Raw genomic sequence first — 24,896 nt, forward strand, 5'->3', positions numbered from 1 at the left:
CCCTTTTCATTCCTTGCCACCTGTAAGACCCCAATTTTGACCCTAAGATCCCTCATGGCATCATAACATTGCATTTGCAAAGCCTCAAGGATCATAAGCATCTTGGTTCCCTTTACCTTTGGGTAGGACCTCTTGTGAGTGGTTTGAGATCACCAAGCATGCTTGAATTGTATATTATTGCTTTTCTTATTTTGTTTACTAACGAAAAGCACAAAAATATGCCACTAACATCTTTTGTTTGTAGCTTGAGCAATCACAAGGTCAAAAGCTTCAAGGAGATCATTGGTACAAAGATATGGTCAAAAGAAGAGGAAAGCAAGCATGGTAATAGTTCCCAAAGCTCCCCTCCATCAAATGTGCTTCCCTAGCATCTGAATTCTTCATTTTGATCAAAACAAGTCAAAGGGTTTGAGGTTTGTCCCCCAAAGAAACCCTAATTCATCTGTGCACCACAATGCCTTGCTCTTGAGGCAACCTCAGCCCATGATCAAATACAATCAAGGGAAGTTATTTAACTCATCATTTCATGCATATTTGAACTTATTTAAGTGTCCTCAATCATCAATTCATCAAGATATGAGTCATGGACTTGAGAAGTTGATCAGTCAATTCATCTGATTATTTTGAAATGCACTGAGACCTAACTTCATATGTGTTGGTCAAATGGAGATGATCCCAAAAGAAAAAATGTTCTTAACGACAACATGAACAATGTTCATGTTCATCAAAAATTGATTTGAAGCTTGGAAGGTTATCTCCCATTCCAAGACATTATAGGTCATTTTGACTGAAACTCTAATTTTGGGTCAACTTCCCAAGGACATCATAACTCATTCATTTTTTATGATTTTGAGATGGAATCAAATGAATTGGAAAGCTTAATATGTATACCTCAAATGTTATGTTGAACAAAATTTCAAAACCGCAAAGAAAATACATGTGATAATGCAAAACATTATAGGTCACTTTGGACCAAATGCATTGAAAGGCAAAAAAGTCCAACTTCAAGTGCCCATAACTATTTCATCAAAAATCCAAATGATGCAAAATGTAAGTCCATTTTGATTGTCTTGAAAAGCTATACAACTTTGATGTTGGAAGTTTTTTCATATGAAGTTTGCATCATCAAAACAGAGGGGCTTGAACATTGGCCAAATTTAGAAACTTTGCCTTTTCATGTTTTGCACCTTGCACTTTAAACTCAAATTTCACCAATTTCCACACTTTAAATGGATTTTTGCCCAACATAACAAATGTTCCTTATATCAAAACCTTTCCAACCATTACTCACATGCTCATGTTTGGATTTGGCAAATGGCATATTCGAAGAGGAGAAGTTTTAGGCATGATTATGCATGACATGTTGAAACTCATTATACAAGCTTGTGCATTGCCAATTCCATGACCATTTCAACTCAGTTATGATTCAGAGTGCATTTGGCATTGAATTTGGGCCTTTTGAATGATCATGCAAGCCCATGCAATGAATATCCAATTCCATGCACACGGCTTTGATCACACTTACCTTGCCTTTCCATCTATAAATAAGAGCCTCACTCCATTCAAATTTCATCCATGAATCAACCTGAAATGTTGTTGAACTGAAAACCGAGCCACACCTAAAGGAACTATTCCAATTTTCTTCAATTTCTCAGATCTGAAATTCAACTAAATCAGGTTGAATTTCTAGATCTAAAGTACCTAGACCTCTCTCTCGCACTCCATTGATCTTCTGTTTGGCCAAAGGAAGCAAGGAAGCAAGCTCAAATCTCCAGAATTCAAGGTTGTTCTTCAATTGGTTTTCTCTTTGAAACTCACCATTTATTGATCTATTTGCTTGGATATTGTGTTGGCTGAAGTCCTCTTCATAGAGGCAATTGTTTTGAGTACTTAATTGTTGAAATCTATGAAGTTCACTTGAACACCACAGAATTTCCATCTCTGATTTCTCTCAATATAGAGATCTAGAGTGGAATTGAGTGGTACAAGGATGATGTACATCATCCCAGCTTTCCAATGATGTATGGATCGTGTATTTTGGTTAAGTTTTTGAAACCTGCAAATTCTGGACTTCGCCGGAGCTCGCCGGAGAAGACGGTGGTGTACACCACCGTCCACCTTTCCAGTTTGAATCTAGGCCGTTGATGATGATTTCCAGATTGAATCATGACCTTCCATTGTTATGACTTGTTTTAATGTTGTGTGTGGTGCTGTTGACTTGGACTCATGGTGAGCGCGCGCCTCTAGACCATTAGATGCGCCACGTCAATTAATGAAACCACATCCAACGCTTCATGCTTTTTCTTATTTTCTAATTTCTGTTTTAATTTCTTTTATTTCCATTATTTTCAAAAATTCATATCTTCTTCATTTTAATTCCAAAAAATATGGGACCAATTGCATTCTTCTCCAAATAAATTCTAGTTTCTAATTTTGATTTTTAATATTTTTTATTTTGTCATTTGATATTTTTTGTGAATTTTCTCTTTTCTGGTTATTTTTAATTCATTTTAAATAGTTTTTGATATTCAAAAAATACAAAAATATTTTCCTAACCTTTTTGAATGATGATGGATCTATGAAAAATATTCTCATCAATTTTTTAATTGATTTGAGATTTATTTGAGATTTTAGTTCAATTAGGTTATTTTTATTCATTTTTAATTGATTAAAAATAGTTTCTGACTTTTAAAAATGCTAAAAAAAATTGTCAAACTTTGTTTGACCTTATTGAACTTAGGATAAATCACTTGGACCTTTCAAGGTTGATTTGAAGTGATTTTGAAGTTTGACCTTCCTTTTATTTTTAAGTCAAGTTTATTTTAATATTAAAAATGCCAAAAATATTTTGCTTATTGTTTGACCTCCAATCTTCATCTCATTTCTGATTTCTCATTGTTTGACTTTGACTTTCAATGTCATTTGGTCAACATACATGGATTGGTACATTTATTTCATCTTATGCACTTTATTTTCCCATTTTCATCTTCCATTATTCATCTCTTTCTTCTTCTTCTTCTTTTTTTCTTTTTTTGATCAATGAGTTGAAGGTTGATAAGTTAGCATTGATTAGGGAGACTTAACCTTCCTTGATTCAAATCTAATTCATCTTGATCAATAGATCAAGTGAATGGCTTTGCATTAAGGATGGGTTGTTTTCCTAAATTATGCAAAAGACTTAAACCAATACAAGATCAATTCTCTTCTTCTTTTTGGCATGGCAAGTTGTTGGAACTTGGTTCACTAATCAAGACTTCTAACTTGTGTTGTTGCCTACATTATTATTGACTGGCCTCAGATAGTTGTGACTTCTACATAAGTCCAATTACGATTGCTTAACATAACGCTAAATATTCCTTATGGCACACTAACCACTAACACTAACCATTAACAATTAACATTTACTTCTTGCTCTTTACTTTTAATGCAATTTACTATTCTTGCACATATTATCCATTTGCTTTTCCTTTTGCTCACTTTAGCACATGTTTATGTTAATGCCATTTGCCTTTTGCTCACTTGAGCACATAATTGTGTATATACTATTGTGCTTGTGTTGTTTTGATTGTTGTGAACCAAATGCAAAGAATTGGACAAATGGACTTAGACTTTAGGACTTTCCCTATGCAAATTTGGAGTCAAAGAGCAACTAGGCATTGGGCCTTTAGAGTGCTATAAAAAGTCAAAGAGCAACTAGGCATTGGGCCTTTAGAATGCTTAAGCTTGAAGATGAACATTAAAAGGACCATATTCTAAACTCCCTCTTGTCCATTCTTTGATTGTATTATAGAACCTTTTGATGTGTGTTTTCTTGTGCTAGGAGTTCCAACTTGAGCTTAATTGAGGAACCATTACCATGAGCTTCCAAAAGAGAGAGATCCAAGATACATTGAGGAATCTTTCCAAGAGTTCATTTGACTGTTGATTGCTTGAGTTTATGCTTATGTGATTGCTTATTCCAAAGGATGGGAGCTACTTGGATCATCAATATGATCTCAAGAGAGGAACTCCATTGTGGTTTTGTTTCTTATTCCTTACCTCTTGCATGCTTAGGACTTTAGCCTTTCTTCTTCTTCTCTCCACTCTAACCCAAGCCAAAACTTTTGTGCAAACATCTAACACTTGTTTTCAACATTAGAAACCTAAGCCTTATGCTTTTGATTTTCAAACTTGCTTTTCATAATACTTATTTTGAATTGAATCTTTAAGTCAACTTTGACCATTTTGTATATACTTCTAAGTGGTAAATATAACCCATTCAAATGTCTTTTGTGGTTTCAATGGCCACTTTCTAATCAAAACTTTTTCATAACCTTTAGCTATTAGGTTTGAGTTATCTTTGTGGTAGATGTGATACTCACCTATATCCTTAGTGATGGACAATGAGTCTTCCATGCTTATTATAGGGTTAACCCCTCACTAGCATGTTGAAGCTATCCTCACATGGTGGATTTGTGGTTTTAGGTTGAGTTTTCTCCCTTTGATAACAAAAGACCTTAAGGCTTTTGGACCAATCAATTCACCAACTAGTTTTGAGATTTTTACCCCGAACTACAAGGTTTTGATCCTAATCTTTTTTAAGATGGTACGTAGGCAATGGGTTTATCCATCCAAACACAGAAAATGTAAATAACTTGTATATTCTCTTCTCATCTCTTCAATCATGTTTGCACAAACAAATTTTCACAAAACAACAACCTTACCACAAGTATGAAAAGGGCTCCCTAGGAGTACCTATGATGTTTTGGGTGCCTAACACCTTCCCATTGCATAACCAACCCCCTTATCCAGATCTCTGACTCTCTTTTACTAGTTTTTGATTCGATAAAACTTTTAGGTTTTTGTTCGCTTTCTAACCATTCCTTTGGATAAATAGAAGTCCGGTGGCGACTCGACTTGTATGATTCACCTTGGATTTAGTTAATATCTCTAATGGTAACAAATACCCCGCTACACCACCAATAGTACTTCTTCAAGTCTTGATACATCTTCGATGAACCTGGATGTATAGTAAACGCCCCTTTGTGAGCTTCCTCTAAAACTTTCCTTTTCAGCTCTACATCATCCGAAACACAAATCCTTTGATTAAACAGAATAACTCTATCCGGTGACTGAGTGAAACCTGGTTGAGTTGATATCTCTTGCAATCTCTCATCTATCATTTGTCCTTGTCGGATCTCTTCCCTTAGGTTAGAAGTAACATTCAAATTTCCCATTATCATACCATCCTGTGTCCAACTAAACTGAAGATTAAGATCTCTGAACTTTTCCAACAATGCGTATTCCAACATCATCAACTCAGCTTTTTGTATCTCTTTCCGACTTAAGGCATCCACAATCTTATTCACCTTCCCTGGGTGATACTTAAGCTCAAAATCAAAGTCCTTCAAGTATTCCATCCATCTCCTCTGTCTCATGTTTAACTCCTTCTGGTCAAATAAGTATTTCAAACTCTTGTGATCACTAAACATCTCAAAATGCACCCCATACAAGTAATGTCTCCAAACCTTTAATGCAAAGACAACAACAACCAATTCAAGATCATGAGTCGGGTAGTTCTCTTCATGAGGCTTCAACTGACGAGAGGCATAGGCTACAACTTGACCACTCTGCATTAACACCCCTCCCAATCCTTTCTTAGAGGCATCACAAAATACTTCATAGGACTTACTAGGATCAGGGATGACTAAAACAGGAGCAGTCGTTAGCTTCTCCTTCAAACTCATAAAACTCTTCTCACACTTCGAATCCCATTTGAAAGAAATTTCCTTTCGGGTAAGTCTAGTCATTGGTAACGCTACCTGCGAAAATCCCTTTATAAACCTTCTATAGTAACCTGCCAAACCTAAGAAACTTCTGACTTCTGAAGCATTCTTCGGTCTTTCCCAATTAATAACTGCTTCAACCTTAGATGGATCCACCGATACTCCTCACTTCGTCTCTTTCAATATACAATCATCTACTTTTTAATATAAAAGATTTGTAATAAAGATTTGGATACATAATTTGTGTATTAATAACTTAAATCTGTTTTTTACAACAACGACCGCAACAAAAATCAAACTCCAGATAACTTGGTCATAATGACTCTGATAGAATGTAATCATGAACTAACTTTATATCATAACACTAACATCTTCAACACTAAGAAACATGTGATTCAAATAAGTGAAATAGCTTTCATATTCCAATAAATAGTGAAATAAGTATTAATAATATTTATCATAAACATTTATATTTTAGAAATGCATTTACAAATAAAGTCATCTATTTTTTCTAATAGTTGCAATAATTAAACCTAAATTTAGAAGACATTCAATAAGATAGATTTTTGAAATGGGTATGCATTTCCAATTATTTAATTTGTGAGTACCGTTGTAACCTTTTCTGTAAGAATATTATTTATCTATATACATCCACAATTAACCATTTCTTTTTTTTATATATATATAATTATATAGTGTATTGCCCTCTTATTTATTTCTCTTTCTTATTTTTCTCTTTTCTTTTTTCTTCTTTCTCACTCTCCAGTTATTTTTTCTTCTTATCTTTCTCTTTGATATTCTTTCTTTCTAATTCATTCTTTCTTCTCATCTTTTCTATGGTTTTCTAAATATGTAATTTACTTCTCTCATAACCACTTGGCAAAGCATTTGGATAGTCTCATTCTTAGTGGTTATCTGCATTCAGGACAAACTATTTTTTTGTTGTTGCTAAACACAAGAATATTGAATTTTTATTCAATGTAGGATCACGTCTTTATTTGTACACTAATTTATCTTTTAAAAAACAATATAAACATATAACATAAATTATTTGAGTAAATGATAAACTAGAAGGTTGGTTGTATAGAACTCCACTCAGTTCCACATGACGTACCAGTTGATAGTGTAGTATAGGAGGAGTAGTTTGATGGGTTTTATAGTATTGCTTCTAAATTATATGGAAGAAACATATAAACAAGTTAAACCAAAACTAAAAGTACTGTAAATAATGCTAATATTAGATCCTTAACGTCAATTCCATTATATGAATTTTGCATATTTCCTAGAATTAAAATCGTCTCTTTCAATATACAATAATATACTTTTTAATATAGAAAATCTGTAGTAAAGATTTGGATACATAATTTGTGTATGAATAACTTAAATCTGTTTTTTACAACAACGACCGCAACAAAAATCAAACTCCATATAACTTGGTCATAATGACTCTGATAGAATGTAATCATGAACTAACTTTATATCATAACACTAACATCTTCAACACTAAGAAACATGTGATTCAAATAAGTGAAATAGCTTTCATATTCCAATAAATAGTGAAAAATGCATTTACAAATAAAGTGATCTATTTTTTCTAATAGTTGCAATAATTAAACCTAAATTTAGAAGACATTCAATAAGATAGATTTTTGAAATGGTTATGCATTTCCAATTATTTAATTTGTGAGTATCGTTGTAACCTTTTCTGTATGAATATTATTTCTCTATATACATCCACAATTAACCATTTCATTTTTCGTAAGGATAATTATATTTTTAAGTGAAATTAAAAATTTCAAGAGTATTATTAAAAAAAAAATGTAAATTGATAGTAAGTAGTTTTTTTTTGTAAGGGGTAAATTAAAGTGCACATCATGGTATCTTTCAACCATGTATTTTTCTCTGAAGAACTTGATCATTTATCAATCCAACATACTCTTATTTCTTCCTTCATAATTATTTAGTTAACATTCTTTTTATGTTTTACTTCGAAGTTTTAAAATAAACTCCAAAAGTATAAAAATATTGTCCAGCGTAAAATTACCAAAGTCAATATACATGGTTTTAAAGGGAGTTTACAAATTTTCGACACCCGTGCATTGCACGGGTCTCAACCAGTTGCTTATTTTATTTAACGACATATAGAAGCACGCAGGCACATACTTTTCTTATTATATAATTCCTCTGTAATTGTTTATAATGGAAGGTAAATATCTCACACTTATTAAGAAAGTTCAAATTTTTGTGTCTCTTTTTTAATATGTTTTGTTGGAAAAATATTTTAAAAAATTATTTATACTCTAATTTTGAAGCAATCACAACACTGTATGGGACATTAAGAACCAATTATTTATGCCTTTGTCTTTCTTCTTTTGTCATGTTCTTTTTCTTCTTCTACTCTTTCTCTTTCCTTTTCTTTATTTCTTATTCTTTCTTCCTTCTTCTATCTTATTCTTTTTTTTATATATATATAAATATATAGTGTATTGCCCTCTTATTTATTTCTCTTTCTTATTTTTCTCTTTTCTTTTCTTCTTTCTCACTCTCCAGTTATTTTTTCTTCTTATCTTTCTCTTTGATATTCTTTCTTTATAATTCATTCTTTCTTCTCATCTTTTCTATGGTTTTCTAAATATGTAATTTACTTCTCTCATAACCACTTGGCAAAGCATTTGGATAGTCTCATTCCTAGTGGTTATCTGCATTCAGGACAAACTCTTTTTTTGTTGTTGCTAAACACAAGAATATTGAATTTTTATTCAATGTAAGATCACGTCTTTATTTGTACACTAATTTATCTTTTAAAAAACAATATAAACATATAACATAAATTATTTGAGTAAATGATAAACTAGAAGGTTGGTTGTATAGAACTCCACTCAGTTCCACATGACGTACTTGTTGATAGTGTAGTATAGGAGGAGTAGTTTGATGGGTTTTATAGTATTGCTTCTAAATTATATGGAAGAAACATATAAACACGTTAAACCAAAACTAAAAGTACTGTAAATAATGCTAATATTAGATCCTTAACGGCAATTCCATTATATGAATTTTGCATATTTCCTAGAATTAAAATCGTCTCTTTCAATATACAATAATATACTTTTTAATATAGAAAATCTGTAGTAAAGATTTGGATACATAATTTGTGTATGAATAACTTAAATCTGTTTTTTACAACAACGACCGCAACAAAAATCAAACTCCATATAACTTGGTCATAATGACTCTGATAGAATGTAATCATGAACTAACTTTATATCATAACACTAACATCTTCAACACTAAGAAACATGTGATTCAAATAAGTGAAATAGCTTTCATATTCCAATAAATAGTGAAATAAGTATTAATAATATTTATAATAAACATTTATATTTTAGAAATGCATTTACAAAAAAGTCATCTATTTTTTCTAATAGTTGCAATAATTAAACCTAAATTTAGAAGACATTCAATAAGATAGATTTTTGAAATGGTTATGCATTTCCAATTATTTAATTTGTGAGTATCGTTGTAACCTTTTCTGTATGAATATTATTTCTCTATATACATCCACAATTAACCATTTCATTTTTCGTAAGGATAATTATATTTTTAAGTGAAATTAAAAATTTCAAGAGTATTATTAAAAAAAAATGTAAATTGATAGTAAGTAGTTTTTTTTTGTAAGGGGTAAATTAAAGTGCACATCATGGTATCTTTCAACCATGTATTTTTCTCTGAAGAACTTGATCATTTATCAATCCAACATACTCTTATTTCTTCCTTCATAATTATTTAGTTAACATTCTTTTTATGTTTTACTTCGAAGTTTTAAAATAAACTCCAAAAGTATAAAAATATTGTCCAGCGTAAAATTACCAAAGTCAATATACATGGTTTTAAAGGGAGTTTACAAATTTTCGACACCCGTGCAATGCACGGGTCTCAACCTAGTTGCTTATTTTATTTAACGACATATAGAAGCACGCAGGCACATACTTTTCTTATTATATAATTCCTCTGTAATTGTTTATAATGGAAGGTAAATATCTCACACTTATTAAGAAAGTTCAAATTTTTGTGTCTCTTTTTTAATATGTTTTGTTGGAAAAATATTTTAAAAAATTATTTATACTCTAATTTTGAAGCAATCACAACACTGTATGGGACATTAAGAACCAATTATTTATGCCTTTCTCTTTCTTCTTTTGTCATGTTCTTTTTCTTCTTCTACTCTTTCTCTTTCCTTTTCTTTATTTCTTATTCTTTCTTCCTTCTTCTATCTTATTCTTTTTTTTATATATATATAAATATATAGTGTATTGCCCTCTTATTTATTTCTCTTTCTTATTTTTCTCTTTTCTCTTTTCTTCTTTCTCACTCTCCAGTTATTTTTTCTTCTTATCTTTCTCTTTGATATTCTTTCTTTCTAATTCATTCTTTCTTCTCATCTTTTCTATGGTTTTCTAAATATGTAATTTACTTCTCTCATAACCACTTGGCAAAGCATTTGGATAGTCTCATTCCTAGTGGTTATCTGCATTCAGGACAAACTCATTTTTTGTTGTTGCTAAACACAAGAATATTGAATTTTTATTCAATGTAGGATCACGTCTTTATTTGTACACTAATTTATCTTTTAAAAAACAATATAAACATATAACATAAATTATTTGAGTAAATGATAAACTAGAAGGTTGGTTGTATAGAACTCCACTCAGTTCCACATGACGTACCAGTTGATAGTGTAGTATAGGAGGAGTAGTTTGATGGGTTTTATAGTATTGCTTCTAAATTATATGGAAGAAACATATAAACACGTTAAACCAAAACTAAAAGTACTGTAAATAATGCTAATATTAGATCCTTAACGGCAATTCCATTATATGAATTTTGCATATTTCCTAGAAATAAAATCGTCTCTTTCAATATACAATAATATACTTTTTAATATAGAAAATCTGTAGTAAAGATTTGGATACATAATTTGTGTATGAATAACTTAAATCTGTTTTTTACAACAACGACCGCAACAAAAATCAAACTCCATATAACTTGGTCATAATGACTCTGATAGAATGTAATCATGAACTAACTTTATATCATAACACTAACATCTTCAACACTAAGAAACATGTGATTCAAATAAGTGAAATAGCTTTCATATTCCAATAAATAGTGAAATAAGTATTAATAATATTTATAATAAACATTTATATTTTAGAAATGCATTTACAAAAAAAGTCATCTATTTTTTCTAATAGTTGCAATAATTAAACCTAAATTTAGAAGACATTCAATAAGATAGATTTTTGAAATGGTTATGCATTTCCAATTATTTAATTTGTGAGTATCGTTGTAACCTTTTCTGTATGAATATTATTTCTCTATATACATCCACAATTAACCATTTCATTTTTCGTAAGGATAATTATATTTTTAAGTGAAATTAAAAATTTCAAGAGTATTATTAAAAAAAAAATGTAAATTGATAGTAAGTAGTTTTTTTTTGTAAGGGGTAAATTAAAGTGCACATCATGGTATCTTTCAACCATGTATTTTTCTCTGAAGAACTTGATCATTTATCAATCCAACATACTCTTATTTCTTCCTTCATAATTATTTAGTTAACATTCTTTTTATGTTTTACTTCGAAGTTTTAAAATAAACTCCAAAAGTATAAAAATATTGTCCAGCGTAAAATTACCAAAGTCAATATACATGGTTTTAAAGGGAGTTTACAAATTTTCGACACCCGTGCAATGCACGGGTCTCAACCTAGTTGCTTATTTTATTTAACGACATATAGAAGCACGCAGGCACATACTTTTCTTATTATATAATTCCTCTGTAATTGTTTATAATGGAAGGTAAATATCTCACACTTATTAAGAAAGTTCAAATTTTTGTGTCTCTTTTTTAATATGTTTTGTTGGAAAAATATTTTAAAAAATTATTTATACTCTAATTTTGAAGCAATCACAACACTGTATGGGACATTAAGAACCAATTATTTATGCCTTTCTCTTTCTTCTTTTGTCATGTTCTTTTTCTTCTTCTACTCTTTCTCTTTCCTTTTCTTTATTTCTTATTCTTTCTTCCTTCTTCTATCTTATTCTTTTTTTTATATATATATAAATATATAGTGTATTGCCCTCTTATTTATTTCTCTTTCTTATTTTTCTCTTTTCTTTTTTCTTCTTTCTCACTCTCCAGTTATTTTTTCTTCTTATCTTTCTCTTTGATATTCTTTCTTTCTAATTCATTCTTTCTTCTCATCTTTTCTATGGTTTTCTAAATATGTAATTTACTTCTCTCATAACCACTTGGCAAAGCATTTGGATAGTCTCATTCCTAGTGGTTATCTGCATTCAGGACAAACTCATTTTTTGTTGTTGCTAAACACAAGAATATTGAATTTTTATTCAATGTAGGATCACGTCTTTATTTGTACACTAATTTATCTTTTAAAAAACAATATAAACATATAACATAAATTATTTGAGTAAATGATAAACTAGAAGGTTGGTTGTATAGAACTCCACTCAGTTCCACATGACGTACCAGTTGATAGTGTAGTATAGGAGGAGTAGTTTGATGGGTTTTATAGTATTGCTTCTAAATTATATGGAAGAAACATATAAACACGTTAAACCAAAACTAAAAGTACTGTAAATAATGCTAATATTAGATCCTTAACGGCAATTCCATTATATGAATTTTGCATATTTCCTAGAATTAAAATCGTCTCTTTCAATATACAATAATATACTTTTTAATATAGAAAATCTGTAGTAAAGATTTGGATACATAATTTGTGTATGAATAACTTAAATCTGTTTTTTACAACAACGACCGCAACAAAAATCAAACTCCATATAACTTGGTCATAATGACTCTGATAGAATGTAATCATGAACTAACTTTATATCATAACACTAACATCTTCAACACTAAGAAACATGTGATTCAAATAAGTGAAATAGCTTTCATATTCCAATAAATAGTGAAATAAGTATTAATAATATTTATAATAAACATTTATATTTTAGAAATGCATTTACAAATAAAGTCATCTATTTTTTCTAATAGTTGCAATAATTAAACCTAAATTTAGAAGACATTCAATAAGATAGATTTTTGAAATGGTTATGCATTTCCAATTATTTAATTTGTGAGTATCGTTGTAACCTTTTCTGTATGAATATTATTTCTCTATATACATCCACAATTAACCATTTCATTTTTCGTAAGGATAATTATATTTTTAAGTGAAATTAAAAATTTCAAGAGTATTATTAAAAAAAAAATGTAAATTGATAGTAAGTAGTTTTTTTTTTGTAAGGGGTAAATTAAAGTGCACATCATGGTATCTTTCAACCATGTATTTTTCTCTGAAGAACTTGATCATTTATCAATCCAACATACTCTTATTTCTTCCTTCATAATTATTTAGTTAACATTCTTTTTTATGTTTTACTTCGAAGTTTTAAAATAAACTCCAAAAATATAAAAATATTGTTCAACGCAAAATTACCAAAGTCAATATACATGGTTTTAAAGGGAGTTTACAAATTTTCGACACCCGTGCATTGCACGGGTCTCAATCTAGTTGCTTATTTTATTTAACGACATATAGAAAGCACGCAGTCACATACTTTTCTTATTATATAATTCCTCTGTAATTGTTTATAATGAAAAGGTCAATATCTCACACTTATTAAGAAAGTTCAAATTTTTGTGTCTCTTTTTTAATATGTTTTGTTGGAAAAATATTTTAAAAAATTATTTATACTCTAATTTTGAAGCAATCACAACACTGTATGGGACATTAAGAACCAATTTTTTATGCCTTTCTCTTTCTTCTTTTGTCATGTTCTTTTTCTTCTTCTACTCTTTCTCTTTCCTTTTCTTTATTTCTTATTCTTTCTTCCTTCTTCTATCTTATTCTTTTTTTTATATATATATAAATATATAGTGTATTGCCCTCTTATTTATTTCTCTTTCTTATTTTTTCTCTTCTTTTTTCTTCTTTCTCACTCTCCAGTTATTTTTTCTTCTTATCTTTCTCTTTGATATTCTTTCTTTCTAATTCATTCTTTCTTCTCATCTTTTCTATGGTTTTCTAAATATGTAATTTACTTCTCTCATAACCACTTGGCAAAGCATTTGGATAGTCTCATTCCTAGTGGTTATCTGCATTCAGGACAAACTCATTTTTTGTTGTTGCTAAACACAAGAATATTGAATTTTTATTCAATGTAGGATCACGTCTTTATTTGTACACTAATTTATCTTTTAAAAAACAATATAAACATATAACATAAATTATTTGAGTAAATGATAAACTAGAAGGTTGGTTGTATAGAACTCCACTCAGTTCCACATGACGTACCAGTTGATAGTGTAGTATAGGAGGAGTAGTTTGATGGGTTTTATAGTATTGCTTCTAAATTATATGGAAGAAACATATAAACACGTTAAACCAAAACTAAAAGTACTGTAAATAATGCTAATATTAGATCCTTAACGGCAATTCCATTATATGAATTTTGCATATTTCCTAGAATTAAAATCGTCTCTTTCAATATACAATAATATACTTTTTAATATAGAAAATCTGTAGTAAAGATTTGGATACATAATTTGTGTATGAATAACTTAAATCTGTTTTTTACAACAACGACCGCAACAAAAATCAAACTCCATATAACTTGGTCATAATGACTCTGATAGAATGTAATCATGAACTAACTTTATATCATAACACTAACATCTTCAACACTAAGAAACATGTGATTCAAATAAGTGAAATAGCTTTCATATTCCAATAAATAGTGAAATAAGTATTAATAATATTTATAATAAACATTTATATTTTAGAAATGCATTTACAAATAAAGTCATCTATTTTTTCTAATAGTTGCAATAATTAAACCTAAATTTAGAAGACATTCAATAAGATAGATTTTTGAAATGGTTATGCATTTCCAATTATTTAATTTGTGAGTATCGTTGTAACCTTTTCTGTATGAATATTATTTCTCTATATACATCCACAATTAACCATTTCATTTTTCGTAAGGATAATTATATTTTTAAGTGAAATTAAAAATTTCAAGAGTATTATTAAAAAAAAATGTAAATTGATAGTAAGTAGTTTTTTTTTGTAAGGGGTAAATTAAAGTGCACATCATGGTATCTTTCAACCATGTATTTTTCTCTGAAGAACTTGATCATTTATCAATCCAACATACTCTTATTTCTTCCTTCATAAATATTTAGTTAACATTCTTTTTATGTTTTACTTCGAAGTTTTAAAATAAACTCCAAAAATATAAAAATATTGTTCAACGCAAAATTACCAAAGTCAATATACATGGTTTTAAAGGGAGTTTACAAATTTTCGACACCCGTGCATTGCACGGGTCTCAATCTAGTTGCTTATTTTATTTAACGACATATAGAAAAGCACGCAGTCACATACTTTTCTTATTATATAATTCCTCTGTAATTGTTTATAATTAAAGGTCAATATCTCACACTTATTAAGAAAGTTCAAATTTTTGTGTCTCTTTTTTAATATGTTTTGTTGGAAAAATATTTTAAAAAATTATTTATACTCTAATTTTGAAGCAATCACAACACTGTATGGGACATTAAGAACCAATTATTTATGCCTTTCTCTTTCTTCTTTTGTCATGTTCTTTTTCTTCTTCTACTCTTTCTCTTTCCTTTTCTTTATTTCTTATTCTTTCTTCCTTCTTCTATCTTATTCTTTTTTTTATATATATATAAATATATAGTGTATTGCCCTCTTATTTATTTCTCTTTCTTATTTTTCTCTTTTCTTTTTTCTTCTTTCTCACTCTCCAGTTATTTTTTCTTCTTATCTTTCTCTTTGATATTCTTTCTTTCTAATTCATTCTTTCTTCTCATCTTTTCTATGGTTTTCTAAATATGTAATTTACTTCTCTCATAACCACTTGGCAAAGCATTTGGATAGTCTCATTCCTAGTGGTTATCTGCATTCAGGACAAACTCATTTTTTGTTGTTGCTAAACACAAGAATATTGAATTTTTATTCAATGTAGGATCACGTCTTTATTTGTACACTAATTTATCTTTTAAAAAACAATATAAACATATAACATAAATTATTTGAGTAAATGATAAACTAGAAGGTTGGTTGTATAGAACTCCACTCAGTTCCACATGACGTACCAGTTGATAGTGTAGTATAGGAGGAGTAGTTTGATGGGTTTTATAGTATTGCTTCTAAATTATATGGAAGAAACATATAAACACGTTAAACCAAAACTAAAAGTACTGTAAATAATGCTAATATTAGATCCTTAACGGCAATTCCATTATATGAATTTTGCATATTTCCTAGAATTAAAATCGTCTCTTTCAATATACAATAATATACTTTTTAATATAGAAAATCTGTAGTAAAGATTTGGATACATAATTTGTGTATGAATAACTTAAATCTGTTTTTTACAACAACGACCGCAACAAAAATCAAACTCCATATAACTTGGTCATAATGACTCTGATAGAATGTAATCATGAACTAACTTTATATCATAACACTAACATCTTCAACACTAAGAAACATGTGATTCAAATAAGTGAAATAGCTTTCATATTCCAATAAATAGTGAAATAAGTATTAATAATATTTATAATAAACATTTATATTTTAGAAATGCATTTACAAATAAAGTCATCTATTTTTTCTAATAGTTGCAATAATTAAACCTAAATTTAGAAGACATTCAATAAGATAGATTTTTGAAATGGTTATGCATTTCCAATTATTTAATTTGTGAGTATCGTTGTAACCTTTTCTGTATGAATATTATTTCTCTATATACATCCACAATTAACCATTTCATTTTTCGTAAGGATAATTATATTTTTAAGTGAAATTAAAAATTTCAAGAGTATTATTAAAAAAAAATGTAAATTGATAGTAAGTAGTTTTTTTTTGTAAGGGGTAAATTAAAGTGCACATCATGGTATCTTTCAACCATGTATTTTTCTCTGAAGAACTTGATCATTTATCAATCCAACATACTCTTATTTCTTCCTTCATAATTATTTAGTTAACATTCTTTTTATGTTTTACTTCGAAGTTTTAAAATAAACTCCAAAAGTATAAAAATATTGTCCAGCGTAAAATTACCAAAGTCAATATACATGGTTTTAAAGGGAGTTTACAAATTTTCGACACCCGTGCAATGCACGGGTCTCAACCTAGTTGCTTATTTTATTTAACGACATATAGAAGCACGCAGGCACATACTTTTCTTATTATATAATTCCTCTGTAATTGTTTATAATGGAAGGTAAATATCTCACACTTATTAAGAAAGTTCAAATTTTTGTGTCTCTTTTTTAATATGTTTTGTTGGAAAAATATTTTAAAAAATTATTTATACTCTAATTTTGAAGCAATCACAACACTGTATGGGACATTAAGAACCAATTATTTATGCCTTTCTCTTTCTTCTTTTGTCATGTTCTTTTTCTTCTTCTACTCTTTCTCTTTCCTTTTCTTTATTTCTTATTCTTTCTTCCTTCTTCTATCTTATTCTTTTTTTATATATATATATAAATATATAGTGTATTGCCCTCTTTTTTATTTCTCTTTCTTATTTTTCTCTTTTCTTTTTTCTTCTTTCTCACTCTCCAGTTATTTTTTCTTCTTATCTTTCTCTTTGATATTCTTTCTTTCTAATTCATTCTTTCTTCTCATCTTTTCTATGGTTTTCTAAATATGTAATTTACTTCTCTCATAACCACTTGGCAAAGCATTTGGATAGTCTCATTCCTAGTGGTTATCTGCATTCAGGACAAACTCATTTTTTTGTTGTTGCTAAACACAAGAATATTGAATTTTTATTCAATGTAGGATCACGTCTTTATTTGTACACTAATTTATCTTTTAAAAAACAATATAAACATATAACATAAATTATTTGAGTAAATGATAAACTAGAAGGTTGGTTGTATAGAACTCCACTCAGTTCCACATGACGTACCAGTTGATAGTGTAGTATAGGAGGAGTAGTTTGATGGGTTTTATAGTATTGCTTCTAAATTATATGGAAGAAACGTATAAACAAGTTAAACCAAAATTAAAAGTACTGTAAATAATGCTAATATTAGATCCTTAACGGCAATTCCATTATATGAATTTTGCATATTTCCTAGAATTAAAATCGTCTCTTTCAATATACAATAATATACTTTTTAATATAGAAAATCTGTAGTAAAGATTTGGATACATAATTTGTGTATGAATAACTTAAATCTGTTTTTTACAACAACGACCGCAACAAAAATCAAACTCCATATAACTTGGTCATAATGACTCTGATAGAATGTAATCATGAACTAACTTTATATCATAACACTAACATCTTCAACACTAAGAAACATGTGATTCAAATAAGTGAAATAGCTTTCATATTCCAATAAATAGTGAAATAAGTATTAATAATATTTATAATAAACATTTATATTTTAGAAATGCATTTACAAATAAAGTCATCTATTTTTTCTAATAGTTGCAATAATTAAACCTAAATTTAGAAGACATTCAATAAGATAGATTTTTGAAATGGTTATGCATTTCCAATTATTTAATTTGTGAGTATCGTTGTAACCTTTTCTGTATGAATATTATTTCTCTATATACATCCACAATTAACCATTTCATTTTTCGTAAGGATAATTATATTTTTAAGTGAAATTAAAAATTTCAAGAGTATTATTAAAAAAAAATGTAAATTGATAGTAAGTAGTTTTTTTTTGTAAGGGGTAAATTAAAGTGCACATCATGGTATCTTTCAACCATGTATTTTTCTCTGAAGAACTTGATCATTTATCAATCCAACATACTCTTATTTCTTCCTTCATAATTATTTAGTTAACATTCTTTTTATGTTTTACTTCGAAGTTTTAAAATAAACTCCAAAAGTATAAAAATATTGTCCAGCGTAAAATTACCAAAGTCAATATACATGGTTTTAAAGGGAGTTTACAAATTTTCGACACCCGTGCAATGCACGGGTCTCAACCTAGTTGCTTATTTTATTTAACGACATATAGAAGCACGCAGGCACATACTTTTCTTATTATATAATTCCTCTGTAATTGTTTATAATGGAAGGTAAATATCTCACACTTATTAAGAAAGTTCAAATTTTTGTGTCTCTTTTTTAATATGTTTTGTTGGAAAAATATTTTAAAAAATTATTTATACTCTAATTTTGAAGCAATCACAACACTGTATGGGACATTAAGAACCAATTATTTATGCCTTTCTCTTTCTTCTTTTGTCATGTCTTTTTCTTCTTCTACTCTTTCTCTTTCCTTTTCTTTATTTCTTATTCTTTCTTCCTTCTTCTATCTTATTCTTTTTTTTATATATATATATAAATATATAGTGTATTGCCCTCTTTTTTATTTCTCTTTCTTATTTTTCTCTTTTCTTTTTTCTTCTTTCTCACTCTCCAGTTATTTTTTCTTCTTATCTTTCTCTTTGATATTCTTTCTTTCTAATTCATTCTTTCTTCTCATCTTTTCTATGGTTTTCTAAATATGTAATTTACTTCTCTCATAACCACTTGGCAAAGCATTTGGATAGTCTCATTCCTAGTGGTTATCTGCATTCAGGACAAACTCATTTTTTGTTGTTGCTAAACACAAGAATATTGAATTTTTATTCAATGTAGGATCACGTCTTTATTTGTACACTAATTTATCTTTTAAAAAACAATATAAACATATAACATAAATTATTTGAGTAAATGATAAACTAGAAGGTTGGTTGTATAGAACTCCACTCAGTTCCACATGACGTACCAGTTGATAGTGTAGTATAGGAGGAGTAGTTTGATGGGTTTTATAGTATTGCTTCTAAATTATATGGAAGAAACATATAAACACGTTAAACCAAAACTAAAAGTACTGTAAATAATGCTAATATTAGATCCTTAACGGCAATTCCATTATATGAATTTTGCATATTTCCTAGAATTAAAATCGTCTCTTTCAATATACAATAATATACTTTTTAATATAGAAAATCTGTAGTAAAGATTTGGATACATAATTTGTGTATGAATAACTTAAATCTGTTTTTTACAACAACGACCGCAACAAAAATCAAACTCCATATAACTTGGTCATAATGACTCTGATAGAATGTAATCATGAACTAACTTTATATCATAACACTAACATCTTCAACACTAAGAAACATGTGATTCAAATAAGTGAAATAGCTTTCATATTCCAATAAATAGTGAAATAAGTATTAATAATATTTATAATAAACATTTATATTTTAGAAATGCATTTACAAATAAAGTCATCTATTTTTTCTAATAGTTGCAATAATTAAACCTAAATTTAGAAGACATTCAATAAGATAGATTTTTGAAATGGTTATGCATTTCCAATTATTTAATTTGTGAGTATCGTTGTAACCTTTTCTGTATGAATATTATTTCTCTATATACATCCACAATTAACCATTTCATTTTTCGTAAGGATAATTATATTTTTAAGTGAAATTAAAAATTTCAAGAGTATTATTAAAAAAAAATGTAAATTGATAGTAAGTAGTTTTTTTTTTGTAAGGGGTAAATTAAAGTGCACATCATGGTATCTTTCAACCATGTATTTTTCTCTGAAGAACTTGATCATTTATCAATCCAACATACTCTTATTTCTTCCTTCATAATTATTTAGTTAACATTCTTTTTATGTTTTACTTCGAAGTTTTAAAATAAACTCCAAAAGTATAAAAATATTGTCCAGCGTAAAATTACCAAAGTCAATATACATGGTTTTAAAGGGAGTTTACAAATTTTCGACACCCGTGCAATGCACGGGTCTCAACCTAGTTGCTTATTTTATTTAACGACATATAGAAGCACGCAGGCACATACTTTTCTTATTATAATTCCTCTGTAATTGTTTATAATGGAAGGTAAATATCTCACACTTATTAAGAAAGTTCAAATTTTTGTGTCTCTTTTTTAATATGTTTTGTTGGAAAAATATTTTAAAAAATTATTTATACTCTAATTTTGAAGCAATCACAACACTGTATGGGACATTAAGAACCAATTATTTATGCCTTTCTCTTTCTTCTTTTGTCATGTTCTTTTTCTTCTTCTACTCTTTCTCTTTCCTTTTCTTTATTTCTTATTCTTTCTTCCTTCTTCTATCTTATTCTTTTTTTATATATATATAAATATATAGTGTATTGCCCTCTTATTTATTTCTCTTTCTTATTTTTCTCTTTTCTTTTTTCTTCTTTCTCACTCTCCAGTTATTTTTTCTTCTTATCTTTCTCTTTGATATTCTTTCTTTCTTCTCATCTTTTCTATGGTTTTCTAAATATGTAATTTACTTCTCTCATAACCACTTGGCAAAGCATTTGGATAGTCTCATTCCTAGTGGTTATCTGCATTCAGGACAAACTCATTTTTTGTTGTTGCTAAACACAAGAATATTGAATTTTTATTCAATGTAGGATCACGTCTTTATTTGTACACTAATTTATAACATAAATTATTTGAGTAAATGATAAACTAGAAGGTTGGTTGTATAGAACTCCACTCAGTTCCACATGACGTACCAGTTGATAGTGTAGTATAGGAGGAGTAGTTTGATGGGTTTTATAGTATTGCTTCTAAATTATATGGAAGAAACATATAAACACGTTAAACCAAAACTAAAAGTACTGTAAATAATGCTAATATTAGATCCTTAACGGCAATTCCATTATATGAATTTTGCATATTTCCTAGAATTAAAATCGTCTCTTTCAATATACAATAATATACTTTTTAATATAGAAAATCTGTAGTAAAGATTTGGATACATAATTTGTGTATGAATAACTTAAATCTGTTTTTTACAACAACGACCGCAACAAAAATCAAACTCCATATAACTTGGTCATAATGACTCTTATAGAATGTAATCATGAACTAACTTTATATCATAACACTAACATCTTCAACACTAAGAAACATGTGATTCAAATAAGTGAAATAGATTTCATATTCCAATAAATAGTGAAATAAGTATTAATAATATTTATAATAAACATTTATATTTTAGAAATGCATTTACAAATAAAGTCATCTATTTTTTCTAATAGTTGCAATAATTAAACCTAAATTTAGAAGACATTCAATAAGATAGATTTTTGAAATGGTTATGCATTTCCAATTATTTAATTTGTGAGTATCGTTGTAACCTTTTCTGTATGAATATTATTTCTCTATATACATCCACAATTAACCATTTCATTTTTCGTAAGGATAATTATATTTTAAGTGAAATTAAAAATTTCAAGAGTATTATTAAAAAAAAATGTAAATTGATAGTAAGTAGTTTTTTTTTGTAAGGGGTAAATTAAAGTGCACATCATGGTATCTTTCAACCATGTATTTTCTCTGAAGAACTTGATCATTTATCAATCCAACATACTCTTATTTCTTCCTTCATAAATATTTAGTTAACATTCTTTTTATGTTTTACTTCGAAGTTTTAAAATAAACTCCAAAATATAAAAATATTGTTCAACGCAAAATTACCAAAGTCAATATACATGGTTTTAAAGGGAGTTTACAAATTTTCGACACCCGTGCATTGCACGGGTCTCAATCTAGTTGCTTATTTTATTTAACGACATATAGAAGCACGCAGTCACATACTTTTCTTATTATATAATTCCTCTGTAATTTGTTTATAATGAAGGTCAATATCTCACACTTATTAAGAAAGTTCAAATTTTTGTGTCTCTTTTTTAATATGTTTTGTTGGAAAAATATTTTAAAAAATTATTTATACTCTAATTTTGAAGCAATCACAACACTGTATGGGACATTAAGAACCAATTTTTTATGCCTTTCTCTTTCTTCTTTTGTCATGTTCTTTTTCTTCTTCTACTCTTTCTCTTTCCTTTTCTTTATTTTATTCTTCTTCCTTCCTTCTCTATCTTTTCTTTTTTTTTTATATATAAATATATAGTTATTCCCCTCTTATTTATTTCTCTTTCTTTTTTTTCTCTTTTCTTTTTCTTCTTTCTCACTCTCCAGTTATTTTTTCTTCTATCTTTCTCTTGGTTTTTTCTTTCTAATTCTTTTTTATTTTCTTTCTTCTCATCTTTTTTATGGTTTTCTAAATATGTAATTTACTTCTCTCATAACCACTTGGCAAGGCATTTGGATAGTCTCATTCCTAGTGGTTATCTACATTCGGGACAATCTCTTTTTTTTGTTGCTAAACACAAGAATATTGAATTTTTATTCAATGTAGGATCACGTCTTTATTTGTACTCTAATTTATCTTTTAAAAAACAATATAAACATATAACATAAATATTTGAGTAAATGATAAACTAGAAGGTTGGTTGTATAGAACTCCACTCAGTTCCACATGACGTACCAGTTGATAGTGTAGTATAGGAGGAGTAGTTTGATGGGTTTTATAGTATTGCTTCTAAATTATATGGAAGAACATATAAAACAAGTTAAACCAAAATTAAAAGTACTGTAAATAATGCTAATATTAGATCCTTAACGGCAATTCCATTATATTAATTTTGCATATTTCCTAGAATTAAAATCGTCTCTTTCAAAATACAATAATCTACTTTTTAATATAGAAACTTTTTAGTAAAGATTTGGATACATAATTTGTGTATTAATAACTTAAATATGTTTTTTACAACAACGGCCGCAACAAAAATGAAACTCCAGATAACTTGGTCATAATGACTCTGATAGAATGTAATCATGAACTAACTTTATATCATATCACTAACATCTTCAACACTAAGAAACATGTGATTCAAATAAGTGAAATAGCTTTCATATTCCAATAAATAGTGAAATAAGTATTAATAATATTTATAATAAACATTTATATTTTAGAAATGCATTTACAAATAAAGTCATCTATTTTTTCTAATAGTTGCAATAATTAAACCTAAATCTAGAAGACATTCAATAAGATAGATTTTTGAAATGGTTATGCATTTCCAATTATTTAAGTTGTGAGTACCGTTGTAACATTTTCTGTATGAATATTATTTCCATATATACCTCCATAATTAACCATTTCATTTTTCGTAAGGCTAATTATATTTTTAAGTGAAATTAAAAATTTCAAGAGTATTATTAAAAACAAATGTAAATTGATAGTAAGTAGTTTTTTTTTTGTAAGGGATAAATTAAAGTGCACATCGTGGTATCTTTCATCCATGTATTTTTCTCTGAAGAACTTGATCATTTATCAATCCAACATACTCTTATTTATTCCATCATAATTATTTAGTTAACATTCTTTTTATGTTTTACTTTGAAGTTTTAAAATAAACTCCAAAAGTATAAAAATATTGTTCAGCGCAAAATCACCAAAGTCAATACACATGGTTTTAAAGGGAGTTTAGAAATTTTCGACACCCGTGCATTGCACGGGTCTCAATCTAGTTGCTTATTTTATTTAACGACATATAGAAGCACGCATGCACATACTTTTCTTATTATATAATTCCTCTGTAATTGTTTTCTAATGGAAGGTAAATATCTCACACTTATAAAAAACTTCAAATTTTTTGTGTCTCTTTTTTAATATGTTTTGTTGGAAAAGTATTTTAAAAATTGTTTATACTCTAATTTTGAAGCAATCACAACACTGGTGGGACATTAAGAACCAATTATTTATGCCTTTCTCTTTCTTCTTTTGTCATGTTCTTTTTCTTCTTCTACTCTTTCTCTTTCCTTTTCTTTATTTCTTATTTCTTTTTCCTTCTTCTATCTTATTCTCTTTAATTTTATATATATAAATATATAGTTCATTGCCCTCTTATTTATTTCTTTTTCTTATTTTTCTCTTTCTTATTTTTGTCTTTTCTTTTTTATTCTTTCTCACTCTCCAGTTATTTTTTCTTCTTATCTTTCTCTTTGATATTCTTTCTTTCTAATTCATTCTTTCTTCTCATCTTTTCTATGGTTTTCTAAAAGTGTAATATACTTCTCTCATAACCACTTGGCAAAGCATTTGGATAGTCTCATTCCTAGTGGTTATCTGCATTCGGGA

The sequence above is a fragment of the Lathyrus oleraceus genome, chromosome 3, assembly GCF_024323335.1.
Source record: "Lathyrus oleraceus cultivar Zhongwan6 chromosome 3, CAAS_Psat_ZW6_1.0, whole genome shotgun sequence".
NCBI classification, from domain to species: Eukaryota; Viridiplantae; Streptophyta; class Magnoliopsida; order Fabales; family Fabaceae; genus Lathyrus; species Lathyrus oleraceus.